Source organism: Puma concolor, chromosome C1 (genome assembly GCF_028749965.1).
Source record: "Puma concolor isolate L17-30 chromosome C1, mPumCon1.1.hap2, whole genome shotgun sequence".
Classification (NCBI taxonomy): Eukaryota; Metazoa; Chordata; class Mammalia; order Carnivora; family Felidae; genus Puma; species Puma concolor.
In genome coordinates this window covers 154,789,203-154,807,077 of record NC_141674.1, presented here as the reverse complement: position 1 = coordinate 154,807,077, position 17,875 = coordinate 154,789,203, and the positions used below count along the sequence as shown (strand labels likewise).

The 17,875-nt window shown below is 37.1% G+C and overlaps 1 protein-coding gene across 3 annotated transcripts in view; it reads left to right on the top strand.

The window, feature by feature from the left end:
• GRB14 (growth factor receptor bound protein 14) overlaps positions 1-17,875 on the top strand; it is a 117,749-nt gene that overhangs the window by 22,506 nt on the left and 77,368 nt on the right. The window lies entirely within an intron of this gene.

Sequence of the window (17,875 nt, the reverse complement as noted above, 5' to 3'; positions counted from 1 at the left end):
GTTATGGTCACAGTCCTCTAATCTGCCTTTGTTGCTCTTGCCTCTGGAGGACTCTATAAGATCATTAATTTTACACTTCCGAACTGGTCAGTAAAGACCTATAGATACAGCCCTGAGGTCATCTACAGAATGCTACCATGACAGAGGTTTTACAACCTCTAAAAGGACCCCAAAACAGTATTCATTTCAGAAATACTCAGTCTAATTATTCTTTACTACTTAACTTCTATGATAAAAAGTTACATTCTAGTATAAATGTCTGTTTTACTTAATATTCAAATATAGTAAATAATACTAGAAAAATAAGCATGCACACAAATAATGAATGCTCATCTCCTATATAGGAAATTTCAATATTTATGCATTTTGTATTTCAAAAATTCATTGGTAATTTTGGAAACTTTGAATGCATTTTTTTTGTTGTTGTTGTTTTTTAGGGTCATGGTAAAGTGATTTTTGTTTTGTTTTGTTTTATTTTTTGTTTTGTTTTTTGGGTTTTTTTTTGTAGATTCAAGTCAGTTAACATATAGTGTAGTATTGGTTTCAGGAGTAGAATTTAGTGATTCATCACTTACATATAACACCCAGTATTCATCCTGAAAAGTGCCCTCCTTAATGCCTAGCACCCATTTAACCCATCCTCCCACCCACCTCCACTCCAGCAACCTTTAGTTTTTTCTCTATATTTAAGAGTCTTTTATGGTTTGCCTCCTTTGTTTTTACCTTGTTTTATTTTTCCTTCCCTTCCCCTATGTTTGTTTTGTTTCTTAAATCCCACATATGAGTGAAATCATATGATATTTGTCTTTCTCTGACTCACTTGTTTTGCTTAGCATAATACCCTCCGGTTCCATCCATGTTGTTACAAATGGCAAGATTTCATTCTTTTTTCATCGCTGAGTAGTATTCCATTGTGTGTGTGTATGTGTATATATATACATACATATATATATGTATGTGTGTGTGTGTGTGTGTGTGTATATATATATATATATATATATATATATATATATATACACCACATTTTCTTTATCTATTCATCAGTCAACGGACATTTGGGCTTTTTCCATACTTTGGCTATTGTCGATAGTACTGCTATAAACATTGGGGTGCATGTGCCCCTTCTAATCAGAATTTTTGTATCCTTTGGATAAATACCTAGTAGTGCAACTGCTGGGTACTAGGGTACTTCTATTTTTAACTTTTTGAGGAACCTCAATACTGTTTTCCAGAGTGGCTACACCAATTTGCATTCCCACCAACAGTGTAAGAGGGTTTCACTTTCTCTGCATCCTTACCAACATCTGTTGTTGCCTGAGTTGTTCATGTTAGCCATTCTGACAGGTGAGAAGTGGTATCTCAGTGTGGTTTTAATTTGTATTTCCCTGATGATGAGTGATGTTGAGCATCTTTCCATGAGTGATGTTGAGCCATCTGGATGTCTTCTTTGGAAAAGAGTCTATTCGTGTCCTCTGCCCATTTCTTTACTGGATTATGATTATGATTATGATTATTAATTTTGGTGTTGAGTTTGATAAGTTCTTTAGAGATTTTGGATACTAACCCTTTATTTGATATGTCATTTGCAAATATCTTTTCCCATTCTGTCAGCTGCTTTTTGGTTTGGTTGATTGTTTCCTTTGCAGTACAGAAGTTTTTTTATCTTGATGGGGTGCATTTTTGCATTTGTTTCCCCTGCCTCTGGAGACATGCTAGCAAGAAGTTGCTGTGGCCAAGGTCAGAGAGGTTGCTACATGTTTTCTCCTGTAGGATTTAGGTGGTTTCCTGTCTTACATTTAGGTATTTTATCCATTTAAATTTATTTTTGTGTATGGTGCAAGAAAGCGGTCCAGTTTCATTCTTCTGAATGTATTTTTCCATAGAAGCAATGATTTAAAAAATTCACTTTGATATATCATGTGCCTAATTTTTAAATAATCACCTTATTTATCATTTTTTCTGTGGGACAGTGTTTGCAAATTCCAGCTTGCTATCTGTGAATCTCAGTCCGGTCTCCCCCTTTATTTGTCTTTGGCAGAGGAACCAGGTCTACTCTTTCTATGAGCAGTGGGAGTGAGCACTTTACCTTACTCTTAGCACCAGCTTGTGGCAGATGTCTTATGACTAACAATAAAGGAGAGAATGGTCTGGGGACTGCATGCAGCTGGAGAGTGTGCTATACTTGGTGATGAGGAGTAGAAAGGGAACATGGTTCAGGATGCTGGTTAAATTTTTTAATTCAGGTACGCTTCTGTGATTTCCCTCCCCTCTTTCTTCCAAAAACCCTAGAGACTGGTATGTATGCTTTCATTTCCATCCTTCCCAGTAACTTCCTCCTTTCAAGGTGTCAATTCTTCAACTCAATAGACAACAGAATAAAGTCTCTTTATTTTTTTATACTTTCCTATTTTCTTTAATTTTCTGTTCTTTTGCTTTCTCTTCTCTTGTCATTTTCCTTTACCTCTTTCCCCTCTCTCCCCACCCTCCTCTTACCCATCCCTCTCTCTCTCCCTTCCTCCTTCTCTTTTCCCCTTCTTTCCTTCCTTCCTTCTTTCCTCCTTCTGTCCTTTCTTTCTTCCATCCATCTACTCAGCCACCCTTCCATCCTTCCTCTCCACTCATTGTCTTATTTCTCTTAAAAGTCAACCTAATTTCTTTTATGCCTTGAGAATTGTTAGTATAGTTAAATTAAATCCTTTAGTTTATTTTTAGATTTAGGGAAAGTAAGTAACACCTTTACAGCTTATATAATTAAGACAAGTTATGGGTATTTCTCCTAGATTATAAGCCCTTGGTAAGAGGGACTATAGCTAATTTTTCTCTACAATCCCTTTTCACATAATTTTGATATTCTTAGCAATATTTATTGTGTAAATGAATAAAAATTAAAGATCACAATCATAGTTATTATCTCTCTCTATGATTATATATACCTGTGCTATGGAAGAGGGTGAAAGGCACTGATGAAGATTATTTTAAATCCTGTGGGTGTATGCATGTTATCCACATTTCTAGCCCGTGTGCTTAATGAAAGTATATATGATATTTTAAATGTTTTATTTATTTTTGAGAGACAGAGAGACAGAGCATGAGCGGGATAGGGGCAGAGAGAGAGAGGGAGACACAGAATCCGAAGCAGGTTCCAGGCTCTGAGCTGCCAGCACAGAGCCCTACGTGGGGCTCAAACTCACGAACTGAACCGTGAGATCATGACCTGAGCTGAAGTCGATGCTCAACTGACTGAGCCACCCAGGTGCCCCAGTATATATGCTATTTTAAAGTCAAATTTTGCCTTTGTTTTTCTCTTTCACCAGTATTTTTTACTTTCACTGATGTTCTGTTTGGCTCTTTTGTTTCGATGCCATCAAACAGTGGAGCTATGTAAAGCCATTAACGTGGTGTAGTTAATTCACTAATAATAAGGGGACTATCTGACATTACTTCTATTCCTTAGAGTAAGATTAAGTAAATCAAGGTTTGTAGTTTATTTGAAGGATTAAAGACGAGAGCTAGGAAACATTTTTTTTTCAGCTGTGTTTTTGATGACAAGTGAACCCTAGTTCTTTACTCAAGCAGAATAATTTGCACTGTGACAGTTCCACCTTTCCTCAGGATAAGACAAAAATTGTGTTGAAAAGTTCAAGATAATTTTTGTATTTTATGTTTCCTTGAACCTGACTTGAAGTGTAAAAGGGAGATGCCAAAAAGTCCCAACTTGAAGAACATATTATTCCACCAAATGTTATCTTTGTGTATTTATCAGTTTTTGGCTCTAGCCATTCTAAACTATTTGCTATTTTTATCTTCTTAGACTAAATGTACTTTAAATAATTCCTTAAATAATCAAGAAGGAAAACACAGCACTGAGAGAATCCCTAATGGTAATTTTAAGAGAAACTTAGCTTAATACATGAGGAAACTTTTTATGAAGGATCTTCATTAATTCTTAGTCTTTTTTTTCCCTTAAAGAAAGCTGACATTTTAATCATTTGAGAGGTGTTAATTATGTTCTTTATGATAAGGTGCAGGATTCTTCAGACTTTTGTTGGGGTACAAATTTGTTGGAAATTCAGTATTTTAAAAGATGAAACGTTAACTCAATTTGTTTTCCTAAAACTTGACTTATTAATGTTATAGATTTTATTAAAAGCGTTGCTGTGTCTTTCTATCACAGCTTTATCACTCATGTTTGCAAAAATTTATCTGCAATTGTGCATGGAGTGGAGTACCTACTGTGTACTCCAAGTTGGAAGTTTATTATGTGGTGTATCAAACAGAGAATGCAGCCTTTGTTTATATTTTCTACTAAGCTTATTCTAATTAGACTCATGATTTTTTTAAAAAAAATAGTTTTTTTAAATGTTTTTATTTATTTTTGAGACAGAGAGAGACAGAGCATGAGCAGGGAAGGGGCAGAGAGAGAAGGAGACACAGAATCGGAAGCAGGCTCCAGGCTCTGAGCCATCAGCACAGAGCCCGATGCGGGGCTTGAACTCACAGACTGTGAGATCATGGCCTGAGCCGAAGTCGGATGCTCAACCGACTGAGCCACCCAGGCGCCCCAAAAATAATTTATTTTGAGAGCGGGGGGGAAGAGAAAGAGAGAGAAAGAGAGAGAATACTAAGCAGCTCTGCACTGCCAGCACGGAGCCCAACTCAGGGCTCAATCCCATGAACTGTGAGATCATGACCTGAGCAGAAATCAAGAGTTAGACGCTTAACTGACTAAGCCACCCAGGTGCTCCTAGACTCCTGATCTTATTCTGCACTATTTCAGTAGTCTCTAAATGCCATCAACTGGTCTCCAAGATCATATCCTTTTTTTCTTTTTGTTGGTGCTAGAGCACTCCTTCTAAAATCCTAAATCTGGACTTGACACTCTTCTATGTTAATTCTTGAATGACTGTCCACTGCCTATAAAATAGAGCCTGAGCTCTTTTCTATTGCTTACAAGGTCCTCTATGATCTGTTCTCTATGTATATACACATACACACTTACCCTATTTACTTTGGTTTTTGGCTTAACTGTTTCTCTGGATATCTTTACATGAAAGTACATTAAAGGTACAAACTATATAACATAAAGGGATTTGTATTAATTTATGATTTAGGATTGGTTCTTACACAGTTGCAAAGACATTTTTATGAAACTCAAGGCTTATCACCAGGAAATACAAAAGATTGGAGAATAACAGATCAAGGAGGAGTATGGAGGCAGAGTTGATATGCAGTGAGAGAGAGGCAGCACAGTGCTGAAAGGAAATAAGAAAAATAGAGGTGGGTATTTAAGCTGACTTTCATAACCCATATTTCCACATATAGAAGAAACAGTTCATAGAGTATAGTGCTCAACTACATACAAAGCACTTGCAAAGTAAGCAAAGAGAAGAGAGTTAGTCTTACCATACACCTCCCAAAATATCTGTAGTGAGTAGTAAAGTTTGCATCAGAAAATTTTGCCACTTCTAAAAGAGTTTACATATCTGTACACATCTTGAAATTTTTGATAGTCTTGAGACTATTAAAAGGTTTCTATGACTTTTGGTTTATTCCTGTATATTCAGCAATGGATATGCATTCGGTGATTCAAAATGAGGATGCTGCCTTCAAAGAAATTATTTTCCAAGCATCTATAACTATGTTCTACAAAAACATTTACTCAAAGACTTTTCTGTTTTGAATTCAGTTAATTTACATGCCAGTAAATAGTTCCATCAGGCTTTGTGTATATATAAATGAGAAAACTTTGCTAAAACAGCATAAAACAATACAAAAAAGTTTAGTGATTTAGAAGAATCCTACCTGACTGATCATACATATCTATTTTTAGTTGGAAAATAATACAATTTTATTTTATATTTTAAATTCTAAATAAGTGTTTACATTTAAACAAACTATTGAATATTATGGAAAACTAGAAACTATGTACCAAAGATAGAGTTAAAACCACTGACCAAAAACTAAAAGCACAATCCCATTGCTTAGAAATAGCTCTTGCTAACATCTTGGGTACCTCATCTTTTTCTAACTTTTTAATGCATCTAAACATAATTTAAAAATTTTTGATCAAATACTGTGTATTGATTGATCTAAAATCATAGGCTTTTAGCAGTAGAGGGTCCCTATTAATGATTTGTTTTCTTGTTTTACAAATGTAGAGACTGAGGGGCGCCTGGGTCGCTCAGTTGGTTAAGCGTCTGACTTCGGCTCAGGTCATGATCTGGAGGTCCATGAGTTCGAGCCCTGCATCGGACTTGGTGCTGACAGCTCAGAGCCTGGAGCCTCCCTCAGATTCTGTGTCTCCCTCTTTCTCTGCCTCTGCCCCGCTCACACTCTGTCTCTCTGTCGCTCAAAAATATATAAACATCAAAAAATAGAGAGAGAGACTGAGACCGAAGTGAATTAAATTACTTGCCAGTACTTGGCCATAATCATTTATCAAGTGGAATAGAGGCAAGAATAGAACTCATGTTTTCTGATCTTTCCACAGAGTCCCTGAATGCAGGTGCCACTCTTCCTTTAATTTCTCAGATCGTTAGCAGGTTGCTATGCACACAAATGCCAGACTGTGAAGATGAGGGCTGCATGAACACAGTGTGTCTAGGGGCTGGTGCCAGCCACCTGCTTGGATTCCAGGTTGGCGGTGTCCAAGAGGCAGGACCTCCAAGTCAGAGCTGGCTTGTTCAGCATTGGGTCCCAAAGGCCTCACTGAGATCAGTAGCCTATGAAACAGAGGCTCTGGGCCAAGCTTATCAAGCATGTCCGCTCAGTTGCCCAGAATAATGGATACTGCTTTGGAGAAGGCAGTGGGATCAGGAAGTAGTTTCTGAGGATTAGTGAGGAATGACAGGGAATTAAACTGACCTGAGGCCTTTGGGAACCTCTGGCCTTCAGACCAATAGCCCAGAGGACTGGAGGACACTAGGCCTTCATATATCCTAATGCTCCGAAAATTAGCAAAATGACAGAGTGGGTGGTATAGGACCCAGTTGGACCTGGGCAGGATAGTCTTTTCTCATTCCTTCTTTTATTGAGGAATATCAGTACTGTTAAGATACCAGCCTGGGCCCAAGGCTCCCTTGTGGTTATTATTGATGTCAGGGTTGATGGGAAGGGGAAATTATTTTACTTATTTATTTACTTAAGTCTTGAAACATTCCAAGACTGTTGTCGCTCTGTAGATACTTTCGGTGCAATACCTTAGTCAAAACCCCTTACTTCCTGAAGTGGAAGTCACCTCAGTGAGATGCCAATGCTAGTGTAATTTCCCTGTGCACTTTTCTTCCATCCCCGGTCTTAGAAAGTCTGTATTCTGCACAGAAGACGGATGTGGAAGAGTATTTTTAAGTGCCAATTTATCTCATTAACTGCTGAGTTTGAGAGGAACTCTCAATTAAATACACAGGCATTTCTGTGTATTATCTCTAATCAGCCTAATATTAGAGCTGAAAGCAATTTCTTAGCACTGATAGAAATTCATTAGGCCAAATAATTTTACTAGGTTAACAAACTACATAATTGATATAGGATTACAGCCAAGCATTGCCATTTTATTACATATATGATGTAGCTGTTCACAGAATAAATCAAGAGGCCATTTTGCAAATGTGGATTAGAATAGAACCAGTGTAGTTGTGTTTTTAGAGCACTTTCAATAGCAAATAATGGAGTTAATACTTTCTTTTCACATAGTGAAAAATGTGATTGTGAAATTGCGAAACTTTTAGAAAGCAAAATTACTTCTACAAAGCGTAATCAAAGGAGTTTCAAAACCAAGTATGTGTGTTCACATGAAACTGCTGTAAAAGACACATGTTTAGTCTTATAGGATTCATCTAGTGTCAAGGTGCCATGTGCTGGATGTAGAGCATAAATTAAATGTCAATTTACACTAGATTATAATCCAATAATAGTTAATGCAATAATAGTTCCATTCCCCTCCCCCCCACCCAAACTATTGGATTCAGCTTCATTTGGCATGGTTTAAGGTCATGCAGTTCATTTATTTTATTCCAGAATTGATACATCTGAAAGAGTGGGGTCTCATTCAGTTCACTGGGAGGCAACATTGATTCTAGTGGTAGTGTTACTGCTGGGTAGTTTTGGAACAACTAACTTGTTCTTGGAAATTGATAACCATCTTTTAAGCATTCCCGTTGGTGACTGATCTTCATCCTTGTGACTATCCGATTTTGAGAAAGTTGTTAAAGCCAACGCTAGCACCCACACTAGCAAATATATGAAGTTCATGAGGCTCTGAGTTTCTTGCTGGACCCGAACATTTTGGTATTTCCTAGGAAGAATATAAAAATTGCTTGTGGACAGGAGCATTGTTAGAATAAGGATATAGGATGTCTGAAAACTTTTTTCTGTCACATTTTCTGCGGAACTGCAAATAGAGTATTTTAACTAGGATAGTATTTTTTCCAAGGGCAAATATCGTTATAATGATAATTTGAACTAAATACGTCCTAGTAGGGTAGTATTGTGAAAGCAAAAGCAACAATAACCACAAATCGTTATGAATAGCATTTGAGTACAGTCTTCTATTCCAGCTCCTGTAAAATGTCTGTAAGTGTATGCATTGATTCCAGGAAAGATTTCTATATACTGTGCTGTGTTCATTCCACACACACTTCTGCCTCATCAATTTTGTCATGCTGCTAATATGTGCCTTTAAATGGATGCTCTCCAAAAGAAATTTTTGGAATGATTTATCTGAGTTGGGAATTTTAATAAAGGTGTCTAATGAGAAGTTTAAGCAAATCGTCTTTTTCTCAAAATAGCTTTCCCTGCAGCAAGCTGAATTTTCAAAACTCCTGCTTTGACTTTTAGAACCATGTTCCTTAAAATAGCTTGCAACTCCTCCCATTTAGGCCAGAAAAATCATGGTCTCTTGTCTGTTAATAAACTGTCCAATGGATAAAGGTGGCTGGAAATAAAAAAAAAAAAAAAAAAAAAAAAAGGTTTATTTTAAACAATTTGGAATGAAGCTCCACATGGTGAGGTTTACCTGAATAACTTCTGAGACTGTCACTTTTGAAGGCTCTCACCCATTTGCTGTGTCTATATATTCTGGTATATTTGCTAAATCAGTATCATTATCACATAGTCACTCCTCATAAATATTTGAACTTGCAGTCACAAAATGCATATTCTCCCACAATCAGAGTGAAGAATGCTTTTCTCTTTCCGCCTACATACAACTCTGTAATGATGTCCACATTTGCTTTCTCAAAGTTTCTGCTGTGACCACTGGCAGAAACAGCATAGCAGACCAGATGGTCTGTTGATTTGAGTAGAAAAATTCTTTGGCCTTTATTTAATTCAGTAGTTCTACTCAATCTGCTCAGGAGAGTCTAATGAGAGCACATAAGGATGCTGCTGTTAAGATGAGGTACGTTGGCAACATTTCTGCATTTCCTGCCCACCCTTGTCTGGGCATTGTCAGTAGTTTTCTTATCTTTATAAAGCCGTTAAGTGGATCATTTAAATAATAAAAGCAGTTCTCCTTGTGGCATAATATTTTTTAAAAGTGGCTCTAGTTTTAAATCTTCTTACCTTTAGAGAATATGTGAAGACCGGAAACATAGATTTATTTCTGTGTGAACAATTGATGAGAAAGTTGACCATCTCATTTGGCTTAAGAAATATTTTGATTGCCACTGAGGTTCTAATGTGGAAGGATCGGAATGAGTAGGGGTGAAGTTGTAAACAAATGCTGGGGACTGTCTTTGGAACTGGAGGTTAATAGCAGAAGTAGCCGTGACACTGTATTTGAAAAGACCCGTCGAGTGCTCACTTCCTTCCGATGTTGTCTGCAGTGATCCCACATCACTCCCTAGCTGATGCAGTATTTTTACTTCTGTGAGAAAACGTTCATGTCAGGGGCAGTATTCTTCATAATGGTTCTGATATCTAGAATGAAAATTTGCTTTGGAAGAGAATTCCAATTGTCAGTTTCTGATTTGTAAGGTTAGCAGACTTCGAACTAGGGAAAATAAAAATGAGTAAAGATCTTTGCCTCAAAGTATTTATTGGAGTTTCAATTCATTGACTGTCCAAGCTGGGCTCGAACCTATGAACGGTGAAGTTGTGACCAGACCTGAAACCAGGAGTTGGATGTTTAACCAACTGAGCCACCCAGAGGTTCCCCTTCCTTTTTTTTTATTGTCAGTAAAGTTTTTTGTTAGTTTGTGACATTAGAGTTGGTAATATAAACAATATTACATTATTATGTCACTTCCAGTATTAAAAATATCTCATCTATAAAAATATTGGAGTAGCATGTTCGGGGAATACAGTGTTCCAGTAAACTAACTTTTTTAAACACTAAGCCCCCCCCCCCTTTTTTTATGGGTAAAAACTGTCTTGAACAGAGTAGTGCACCTGAGATAATGAACAAAAAGGGTGTTTATCTATAATTACTGGAGAAAGGGACTCCATTATTGAGGATGTCTTCTCTTAACCCTCAATGTTAATAATTTGGCTAGTTATAACTTTCTAGGTTCAAAATAATTTTGCTCTCAGAACTTGGAGGGCATTAATCCACTGTCATTCAGCATCTCGTTTTTAAGATAAAAAGCTTGTTGCCAATCTGATTCCTGTTTATTTGTAAGTAAGATTGTTTGCTTTGATTTGTTTATTGGTTTTTTAATCTTCTCTCTGGAAGCTTTGCAGTTTCTCTCTTATTGTTGGGATTATGATATTTCATTAAAATATGTTAAAATTATCTTCAGAAAACACTGTTTTGCTCTATACTCGGTAGGCTCATTTAATCCCAAGCCTACAGTCTTTTATTCAGCTAAGAGAACATTATGTGTTTCATTATTTTCTCTCTTCTGTTTTCCCCTTCTGGGTCCAAATTTTGCCAAGCATTATGTCAGCCTTGTGGTTTTGAGTGAGTTAACCTCTAACATCTTTGATCATCAATTGCATTATTATAAAGTGGAAATCATAATCCCCAGGAGGCCTGTACCCAATATGGTAATTATTCTTTCTCCTTCAGATGGCTTGCTCCTCTAAGCTTATCATTTTGATCGAGGCATTTGAATCTAAATATAGACTTCTGGCTCTTAAGTGATGTCTGGGCTGTTTTTAGCATGAAGGTTATTGGACATGACTCTGGTCTTCCTCAAGGTAGCACTGGCTAATTTCTGAAGGTTTCTTTGAATACTGTAGCCTGTGTTATATGGCAAATACAGAGGTCAGCACAAAGAGAAGAGTCAAAGTACATATGGAAATGGAGCTAGAATGTTAAATGGAAGGCGACACCAAGAGTCTGTTAGAAGGTAAAAGTCTATAAAAGAATATAGGGGACCTATGGTATTTCCATATGAGTTCGTCTGATGAATGGCTGCCAGATTAGTCTTCCCAGAAGAACAGCTTTGGTCATGTCACACGCCTTAAAAATCTTCATTGGATTCTATTGCCTATGAAATTAACATCAGACTTTTAACACTTAATATTCAAGTTGTCCAAAAGATTGGCTCCAGGGAAACTTTCCAATCTTACATCCTCCTATTCTGTACATATTCCTTTAGTTTAATCAAAATATATCACTCTGTTTCCCAGATCTATCCCATGCTGTCCTATTGAGTGTGAATTCTCCCTGCCACCCGTTTATTCCAGGGAAGTCCTCTTTTAAGGTCCAGGCCTACAGCCTCTTCCTTGACAAAGCTCCCTCCAGTTTCTGTACCTCATGTTCTTCTCTGTGTGGCCTAAACCACGTGACTTGTGCATCCTTTATAGCATCTAACATACTGCATTGAAGTGATTTTAGGTAGGAACTATGTCACACTCCTGTGTGATCTGCTAAGGTCTAACAGTGCTTCATTTGTAATTTGTGCCCAGTAAGTAGGGTTGAATGAGTAAGTGAATGGATTCGTTGCAGTCGTGTTACGTTGTAACGTTTTACATGGAGCAAAGTAAATTTGGAGCGTTCTGCTTATTTTAGTGGAGCTGACTAGGGACCAACATTGTGCTTTGTTGACTATTTTGATTAGAAGCTTTTATGTTGTCTCTGCGACTGCTTTTTGATTTTTATGAATAGCTATAAGCACTTTGCTAATGACACAGGAATACTGTCAGATATTTGAGAAATACTTAGCTTTTAGTCCTATACATTTAAGAGTTTAAATGAAGAAAAATGAAAATCAAATATAATACAGCTGTGACTGAAAACTTTACATGTTTTAATGAAATTTCTTATACCATCTAACCTGTTTTGCCTGCAGAAATAGTTTGAAAATAAACTGACTTGTTACTTGTGATCCATGGTAATAAATCTTAGAGTTAAGGGTCTCTTGTAAAATGCATTCATTCCTAGGGCGCCTGGGTGGCTCAGTCTGTTGAGCATCTGACTTCAGCTCAGGTCATGATCTCGCAGTTCATGAGTCAAGCCCCGCATCAGGATCTGTGCTGACAGCTCAGAGCCTGGAGCCTGCTTAGGATTCTGTGTCCCCTCTCTCTCTGCCCCACCCCTGCTTGTGCTCTGTCTCTCTCTGTCTTTCAAAAATAAATAAACATTAAAAAAATTTTTTAAATGCATTCATTCCTTCTTTTGCTTCTTTTCCAGTCATGAAATTGAAGATCATGAAATATCTTGGTCTTGAAGTTGTGTCTTTCCCTGTAAGAAAGGTGTAGCTTTTATAAAGGCACTAGAAATTTCTTGATGGATATGAGGAAGAGGAATAGGGCAAGACATTATATGGCAGTTTGTGGTGTGATTTATATTTGGGAGAAGAAGCTTTATTTTTGTGTCTTCAGTCATCAGGGTGACATTGAATTGTGGCAAGTCAATGTATTCCTGCGTATTTTTGCGATAATGATGATACTTAAGAGAACAATACTTAAGTCTCCTGAAAAAGACTTTTAAATTGTAGGGATTTACTCCTAGTAAAAAGGATTTACTTCTTTGACAAGTAGACAAATATTTTAGTTTCTTTCAGGAAATGAGTGTTTTCAAGTTTGCATTGATGTTTTTTCCCCCTTATAAGTGAAAAAAATACTTAATGCCCACTTTGTAAAAATGTCTTTTGCAGGTAAGGATAGATGCTCTGAGAGTGGTAGAGGACGAGGGACAAAGAGGACGGGGGACAAAAACTTAAGTCTTCCAACATAATGCTAACAACAACATACAACGATACTAGCAGCTAATATGTATAATGCGTATATTTCCGTGTACTATCACTAGAAGGAGACTGAGCATGGGAAGTTAAGTACCTTACTTGACGTCATACCATCATTAAGAGGGTTCAAATACAGGTTATCTCAATATAACCCAGAGATGTAGTACTCTGTGGTTTCACCTTTCATTATTGATTAATTGATTGAAGATCAAATTGGCTTTATTAAATAACTCATGAATCAGGCAGCATCAGATCTAGCAAGAGGAGGGAAGCTCCCTGTGGTTGCACTCTTTAAACAAAGCTTTTGAGTAAATACAAATTCCTAAGAAATTAAGGATTAACTTTAAATCTGACATCACAACATTAGTATTAGTGCCAGTCTCCTAAATGTTTTTTTTTTATCACATTGCAGAGAATCTCTGTCACAATCAGAAAGGTAGAATAAAACTCTTGGATTATTGGGCCAAATAAGAATTTCCTATTTATAATGAAAATATGATGGAAATTGAAATTGGGTTAAACCTTTTGTAGTTTATAAATTGAATCCAATGTAATCCATTCTAAACTCCGGGTGTTAACACAGAATTAGATTTGATGCCTAAGTGCATAGGAGATTGACTAATTGTGTTAGATTTATAGGAAGACAAAAGGAGTATGATTTTCAGCACTAGTAAAGGAGACACTCTCAACTAAGAAAAATTCTACTTCATTCAACTTACCTAGAATGCTTTTCTAATTAGAAAACTAGATGAAGAAATTATCTCAACTTTAATGTAAAAATGAGTACAATGTTTTACTGCTTCAAATGGTTATTGTATACCCTTTCACCATTTTTCCCGCCTATTTTATGTTTTTTAGTTTTCCTTTTCTGCCTTCTTTTGGACTAATCAGTGTTTTTGCATTATTTAACGATTTCACATTTCACTCTATTATTTTGTAGTTTTATACTATTTTGCAGGTCCTTTGGTGACTGCCCTTGACTTTATAACATGCATCCTTGGTTTACAAAAGTGGTACTGGCACCGCTACTTGGACCACTTAGCTCTATTTTTTTTTTTTAAGTTTTATTTTTTTAAGTAATCTCTACACCTAACGCTGGGACTTGAGCTCATGACACTGACATCATGAGTTGCATGCCCTTTTGACTGAGCCAGCCAGGTGCCCCAGATCACATAACTCTATATTGTCCTTGCACCATTTGTGCTAATATTGTCATATATTTTAATTCTGCACGTGTTTTAAATTTATTGATATGTTCATTCAGAATTCACTTTGAATTACCAATATGTTTACTTTTCCATTGTTCTTCCTTGCATTCTGCAATTAGTTAAAAAAAATTTTCTAACATTTATTTATTTTGGAGAGACAGAGAGGGACAGAGCATGAGTGGGGAAGGAGCAGAGAGAGAGGGAGACACAGAATCTGAAGGAGGCTCCAGGCTCTGAGCTGTCAGCACAGAGCCTGACATGGGACTTGAACTTATGAACTGAGAGATCATGACCTGAGCTGAAGTCAGACACTTAACTAAGTGAGCCGCTCAGGCGCTCCTTGCATTCTGCAATTAAAAAACATCTGAAATCAATTTCCCTTTGCCTGAAGAATTCCCTTTAATATTTGTTTTAGTGCCATTCTTCCAGTAACAAATTATCGCCAATTTCTTTTGCCTAGAAGTGTCCTTATTTGAAAGGATATTTTTGCTGTGTTTAAAATTCTAGGTTGGCATTATTTCTATTAACATTTCATAGATGTCTTTTCATTGTCTTCTGACTTCTATTATTTTTGTTAAGAAATAAGCTGTCAGTCTCATTATTGGATTTTCGAAGTTATTTCCCCACTTCAGGCTGCTTCTAAGATTTTTCCTTGTCTTTAGCTGAGCATAATTATTATTTTTAAATATTTGTCTGCTTAACATGCATAGTGCTTCTTAATTCTCTGACTTAATGGCTTTCCTCAGTTTTGGAGTGTTTTCTTTGTTTATTTAATGTTTATTTTTATTTTTGAGATTGAGAGAGAGAGAGAGAGAGAGAGCGAGCATGCGTGCACAAGTGGGGGAGGGGCAGAGAGAGAGGGAGACACAGAATCTGAAGGAGGCTCCAGGCTCTGAGCTGTGAGCACAGAGCCTGACATGGGACTTGAACTCATGAACTGAGAGATCATGACCTGAGCTGAAGTCAAGATGCTTAACTGACTGAGCCACCCATGCCCTCCAGTTTTGGAGTATTTTGACCATGTAAAGAAAGTTCTTTAAATATTGTTTTTCTAGTTCTTTGTTAGAAGCCATTATGAGCTTTTTTCCTTGCCTCATACATACCTAAAGCTCTTTTTTCCTCCTACTTTGCTCTTCCTGTATCAGTCAGTATTTTTACTGAGATATTCTAGTTCACTGATCTTTTTGGCTATATCCAACCTGCTCTTAAGGCCATTTTGAGTTTTTAATTCCATTATTGTCCTTTTCAATAATATTTTTTAAATATCCGTGTTTTAAAACAAATGTTTAGAATTTTTCACAATATTTATTTCATTCAGTTTTGCAGATTTGAGTTCTCTTATATATTCTCCATTTTTTGTCTTCTATTTTCTTAAAAACATTAGTTGCAATTATTTTGAAGTCCGTATCTTGTCACTTCAATGTCTAGATCTTTTTCCATGTCTGTTTCCCTCCTGTTCCACCCTCTCCCTGTCACTTTGGATGCCAGTGGGCTTCTTATCAAATGTTGGACATTGTGTATGAAAAATTGAAGAAGTTCTAGATGAAGTCACATTCTCCCTGAGAATATTCACTCTATTCTCTGATCAGATGAATAACCTCAATACATTAGTGAGAGTAGCTCAGATGGCCAAAGATAACTGCTATAAGGAGGAGTAGTGGGTGGTATAGTTTAATGATAAAAGATTTAAAGCTAGGCAAATTTAGAAAAGAGGAAGGGAGATGTGTCTAAAAAAGAGCAATGAGGAACAAGAAGAACTTATGGAAACAGGGCCATTGGGAAGTATGGAACAGTGATCTTCACTGATAATCAGTTGCAGTTAGAAGAAGGAGAAATTGAGAGACGTGGTTGGATTTTATGGGATTTTGTTCCTGATTAACTGTGAGATCCAGAGGAATGGTAAAGGATTTTAGTAATTGGGGAAATGTGGGTGATGAGATGAGAGGAGGTGATGTACATATCCTAAGTAGAGAATATGGGGCCCAAGAATGGATGACCTAGGAGTTCTGGTTTGAGTGACTGACATGAACAGGGAAAAGGGCATAAAGATATTAATTTTGAGGGGCTCGGACAGATAATCATGGTGAAATTGTTAAGGAAGGAGAATCTTTTTATAAGCACTCAGAATTCTGTTCTCCCATTAACTATTCCAGTGACCATTTAGAAGGAGAAGTATGTGGTCATGGAGATCAGAAGCTTCCACTTCATTCCTAGAGTGTGTTATCAGAGATAAAAATAAATAGATTGATTTTGAAGATACTTAGGAAGTAAAATTAGCAGAACTTGGTGAAAAAAATGGATATAGGACGTGAATAGTGGGGCATGTCAGAATTGCTACCAAATTCCTGACTTATGAACCTAGATGGCTGATGGTGATGTCATTGACTGAGCTGGAAATACTAGAAGAGGATCAGCTTTGGGTGGTAGACAGTGACATCATGAGTTTGATTTGGATTTTCTGGGTTCAAGGTGCATTTGAGTCATTCAAATGGGGATATTACACAGCCAATTAAGTATATGGGTATACTGCTTCACAGAGATATCTGAGCAAGAGATGGAAGTTAGTGAGTATCTTCCTATAATGTGGTAATTGAAGGTTTTGGTTCGAATAAGCTGGCCGAAGGAGAGACAACAGGGAGAAGCTTGCCAAGACTGTCCACATGTTACTGAAGGGTAAATAGAATGGAGGATGAAAAAAGTCCGTTTTCCTTAGCTTCAAGGAGATCATTGGTGACAGGGTGGGTTAGGACCTTCAGAGTAGAGCCCTTAGATTAGATTTGGAGAACTTTGTTGGTAAAAGAAAGAAAAGGTAGCTGCTTTAGCTGGAGGGAAACCTTAGCATCCTATGTCTTTAAATCTGAGAGCTTCAATATGTTTAAAAGCCAATGAGGGGAATTTGGGTGAGAAAAGCTTAAATACTAAAAGAGAGAAGAGAATATCAAGTAAGGCTCCTAAGAAGCTGGCAGGGAAAGAGGGATGTATTAGTTTCCTACTTTGCTGTAACAAATTACAACAAATTTAGTAGCTTCAAACAGCACACAATTTCAGAAATATGAAGCCAGGGTGTCAGCAGGGCCTTTTTCTTTTTGGAGACCCCATTTCCTGGCCTTTTCTAGCATCTAGAGGCCACCTGCATTCCTGGGCTCTTGATCCTGCATCATTCTGACCCCTGCTTCTGCTTTTACATCTGATTCACTTTCTCTCTGCTTCTGCTGACGCATAGCCTTCCCTAGCTCTGACCCTCCTGCCTCCCTCTTATAAGGACCCTGGTGAATACCTTGGGGCCACCTGGATAATTCAGGATAATCTTCCCTTATCAAGTTTGTTAATTTAATCACCTCTGCAAAATGCTTTTTACCATGTAAGATAACATACACAGCTTCCAGGGATTAGATTATGGACTGTTTCGGCTGTGAGGAGCATTATTCAGCCTGTCACAGGAGACAAAGAGATAGTCTTTAGAAGGTAGAAGGGACCAGTTTCTAATTTAATGAGAAAGCTAGAAGGTAGCTAGAAGGTGCAAGTTTTGGTAGTTCT